This window comes from Acyrthosiphon pisum, chromosome A2 (assembly GCF_005508785.2).
Source record: "Acyrthosiphon pisum isolate AL4f chromosome A2, pea_aphid_22Mar2018_4r6ur, whole genome shotgun sequence".
NCBI classification, from domain to species: Eukaryota; Metazoa; Arthropoda; class Insecta; order Hemiptera; family Aphididae; genus Acyrthosiphon; species Acyrthosiphon pisum.
This window is the reverse complement of record NC_042495.1, coordinates 27,615,291-27,620,658: the sequence shown is the minus strand read 5'-3', so window position 1 is coordinate 27,620,658 and position 5,368 is coordinate 27,615,291.

Genomic DNA, 5,368 nt, shown 5'->3' with positions numbered 1-5,368 from the left:
TTACGTTAGGTTAGGTTAGATTAGGTTGAGCGGGCCTAACTATCCGTTATCTCAGGTGCGTGCGCTGGTCTCACGCGGTTATTGTAGTACGCATGTTTTGGCCATCGCGGTGACCCACCCGTTTCAGCCAGGCAGGCGTGACGCCGTCGTACAGACTTGGCGTTGGCTTGCACTCCCGCGTGGTTCATGAATTTTACCCATTGCTAATATACTGACCGTGATGGCTGAAGCGTTGAGAGACGTGAAAATCTGGTCACTTTTGTAGAAACTTTCGAGCACATACAATCAATTACATACCACTCAGATTTCGGTGGTTCGAAGGAATAGTATTTGAAAACTATACCTAGGAGATCTGAAAAAAATAAGTAAAATCCTATACACTCTTAGCCCCGATAATGCTATTATCTAGTTAGAGCTTCATTATGAACTACATACTCATTAAGCTCGTTTAATGCAGTAAAATATATGAAGTAAATAAATTATCCTTTGTTAGTCCGCATGAATGCAGTTTGGTTTGACTAGTCAAGAGTGATTCTTGTTAATAATTGCCTTTTTTTTTATATAAAATTGCGTTTTTCAGTTGTTTTAGTTTTTATTTACTTATTGAATTATTTTTTTTTTACTTGGTTTGTGCCTATAATTATATTGATTATATCAACAGTTAAACGTATCTTATGATTTAATTTAATTAATTTATTCATAAAACCTATCATACAGCTAAATATTCATAAGTGTATGATGTTTTTTTCTATAAATTTTAAAAATAATAATAATAATATTATGTAATAAGAGTTTCTATTGTTTGCAGCGTTTCCACAATTTGAAGTGGAAAAACTATGTGATCCATCTAAAAACACAATCATTAATAAGACAATCGATATAGTACCTAACGTACATGATAAGAGTACTAGTCCATAATGTATGCGGACATTTGTAATTTAAAAATTAATAATATAAAATTCAGGGAATCGCTTACTTTATTATTACTTGTTACTAAGTTACAATTGGAATTCGTCACTTTTAATTATTTAATAATTTATTTATTTATTTAATGTCAAATGTTTAGTTTATTTATATTGATACAAAATGTATTTAAAATTAATTAATTACTTTTTATGTACGTATTTAAAATATATTGTGACTGTAATAACATTACTCATTACAAATAAGTAATAACATAATATACATTTGAATTCAATATTTAAATAGAATTTAAGATTTTACAATAATGTTAATTATCTAAATAAATAAATATGTATTGCCGCATGTTTGTCAAGTCATCACTTAAGAACATCTTGGTGGATTTGGTTTATCTTTTTATTGTGTTTTTTTAAATTGGTAGGACAATGTTTGTATGAAAGTACATTTTTGGATGATTCATCGGAGAAGCCAAACATTTGGTTGGTATTTTTCACAGTGATTCGTCCGGCTTCAATTGTTCCCGGATGGGTGACCTCGTAGTTTTTAGTAACGAACCCTTGCCACATATTACCGTTTTCTACTATAACACTCCTACAAAGTACTTATGGCATTCCTTATGCTTAAGTTCAAAAAAATATCATTGGTAATCTTTATAATAGATTATTGTTATAGTGTCTAGAGGTTAGGATTTATAATACGCAATAAAATATAATGAAATATGCATTTATGTTATTAAAAATATGCTAAACTATATGCAATAAAAAATTTACTGAAATATACCTACCATATAAATATTATTAAATAAACACATTTTCTAAACATTATTTTCAAATACCTATTACTCTAAATTTATATGCTAAAATACGCCAAAAATTATATATGATAAAATGAACACTATTAATACAATCATATTTTGAAAAAAATCTAAAATGTATAAAATTATCTCTAAAATGGTTAAACCTATTCAAATGAATTACATGAAACAATTACATTGTTTTAAATTTTTAGATAAGAGTATTATAATATGTGCGTTGGCATTTATTCGATATTTTAATTTTCAAGCCAGAAATGAGAATTTATAATTTTTAATATTCCACATACCCATATCTTGCTTGAAGATGAAAATTTCACAAAGTCGCTAATGCTTAAGCACAGATAATATTCTTACATAAAAGCTTCATAATGGAACAATTCACTCTACTGTTAAAACTATCAACAAACTATTGAAACTGGTGAACACAACTTTGAAATGTCGTACGTCTGTAGGATGGAGACTATCTATATGTAAAATATATTGATTTGAAGGTTATAGTAATAATGCTAGAGAAATATTTTGCTGTACGTGGATATTTTTTACACCAATTTTAGGATAATTTAATAACAAATATTTAATGATCACATACCAAATATATTGATACATAAATTATGAAAAGTTGATACATATTTGCATACATCTGTATACATACTGCGAAAATATTTGCGAAAAATATACACATGAAGATAAGATAATATTATATAGTCTAATAACAAACAATCAATATTTTAATTACCAATAATATTTGTCAAAGAATAATAATAATAATAATAATAATTTATATATCACCCACAAAGTATAATTCATTACGCTTTAATCTAATGATAATTAAACAACATGACAGTATGATAATTTTCAATATCATATTAAAGGCTACTCTCCTAATTCCTAGGAATGGAAAAATCGATTTCAATCGTTGTGCAAAGTTTTAGTTTCGGTAAGTCAAATGGTGTTTTTTACACCTGTGCCAATAGAGTAGGTATAGTGGTATACAATATGTATTAGGTATAATTATTACAATATCGTCGCATAATATAACGTTAGTTTTATATAATGTTATTATTCAGTATTCACTATAACATTATTCACAAAACCACAAAAAGTTAAATTTGAAGATGTATATTGTCATAGTAAGGATTAATTTATAATTTTTAACGGTGACGGTAGCCTGTTGAACGGTGACGGTAGACGGTTGAACGATTTCCACATATCTTTTCCGCGGATACTTACAAACAACAAAATGCAAGCACCAAACAACTACAGCGTACTACGTCACCGGACATGATACTAACTGGTGTGTGTAGGTATTCGGTGAACCCAATCAGCTTATCACCGATAAGATATGACGGAAGGGAGATATCGGTGCACTGATTCGGTGTAGTATAAGACAGTGGGGGAGATGGCGGTTTTTATAAACACAATATCTCAAACACCTATCAACTTTCACCGGTTTTGATTCATGCATTAATATTCTATTTTTTAATTAGCTGAAATCAAATTCATCAAAACGAATCCAAAAATGTATTTATTTTATTTATTTATTTTATCTACTTATATTTCATTTTAGTAATATTTTGAGTTGTTGAAGTATTGAACTGGGGCGACGATTAATAACTTTCTCATTGGTGGGATATTTAAATGTAATTGACTACCTATTTCTTCAAAATCTGTTTTACTTGTTATTTCTGATTTGACTGTCAATAACGCCAAATCAAAACAGCTATCTCGGTCCATAGTAACTATGGTCAACTGTTGACCTTCCGAGAACGTTATAATAGTAATTAAAATATATAATATAAATATATGTTTTTTTTATATAATTAATAATATTTTATTGTAAATGTACCGCCTACTAAATGGTTTACAAAATTTACCGCACCAGGCAACAAGGTTTACGTGTAATCCCTTAACACATGCCTGGATGTAAGCATTCATTCTTATATTTGTTTAGAAGAAACCACTAGTCTTGACAATAATTGGGAAATTGAGAAAGGATTTATAATTATAGTCATAACTTGCCATTTGCTAATATTTTTTTGTTACTAATCAATAAAGCTTTATTTGTTGTCTTGTTGAGTAAAAATACTTGAAAATTGAATACAAGGTTCCTACTATATTTTTTCAATGGCAGATGAAAAAAATTAAAAATTCATAGACACAATTTTTTTTTTTGTAAGCATTTTAAGTTCAAATATTGACAAAGTACGTATAAATTACGAACATTTGCAAATTATTTTGAGTTAGAAATTCATGAAAAATTTTCTTTTTAAATCTAAGATTTGAAAATCTAATACAAGATTTCTCATAAGTTTGTCTACCATTTCCATAAAAAAAAATGTCTACAAGCAAGTCAAATTAAATTTTTATGAGCGTTTGAAATTCATATTTTTACAACATTTGATATTCACTCGATTTCTTACGTAACGATTTTCTTATTTTGTTGTAATTAAAAAACTAATGACTGTAGATACATGAAAATTTTACTGAATGTTTATATTAGCATTTTCTATACATGATAAAAATTGAAAATATTTTGACTCTTTTTGAGCTGTTTACACACATTGTCAGTTTTAAATTTTTTTAGTTTTTTTTTTTATGAATATCAATAAAGTTTAATCTGTTGGGCCAAAAAGTGTAAAAACTTAATACAAGGCTCCTGATATATTGTTACAATAGCAGTTGAAATATATTAAAAATAAATAGTTTCAATTTTTTTTTATAAGCATTTAAAGATGGAATTTTTACATTGAATAATTATTTTGTAGTTAAAAATTTATAAAATGGTCAACTTTTATATCTAAGGATTGAAAATTTAAAACCAGATTCGACGTAATTAGTTAATCCTGTTACCAAAAATCAAAAAATACATAAGCACAGTTTATTTTTATAGTCATTTAAGTTCAAATTTGGATGAAATTACATATTAAAAAACCTAGAATAACTATTTTAGTTATTTTGTTATGATTGTATAATGTTATTCGTGGGTACTTGAAACTTCTAAAGTATACTATTATATACCTATGATAACACCACGGTTTATTGTTGATGTACAACGCGTTACCTAATGGATATTGTGATATGATTAATTTGGAATTTATTATAGGTACCTATTATAGGTCAATTTTTTTTTAAGAGTATAATATTATGTCTTATACCTAGACTGAAATACCGTCTCCGCTCAGAATCGTATTTCTTATACAATGATATTATATCATTAGTAGGTAGAAAAGGCCGGTTCTGGTGACCCCCCGCTTCACCACCCCCCCACCTATACCGAGCCACCACCCCTCCACCCACCCCCCGCCTATACCAACCCACCCTGACCCACCCGAGCCACCACCCTTCCACTCACCCTCCCTATACCGACCCACCCTGACCCACCCGAGCCAACAACCTCACCTAACCCCACCCCTTCCCAGCCTATATTGAGCCACCACTATTGTGCATACGTCACGAGCCACCCGAGCCACCACTCCCACAACCACCCCCCGCCTAAACCAACCCACCCTGAACCACCCGAGCCACCACCCCAACCCGCCCTGCACATTACTCACGCGCCGACACCGCCCCACCTCGCCCGTTTTACGTTAACCACTCCGCCTCACCCACGAACAGTCGAGCGACTCCACCCCG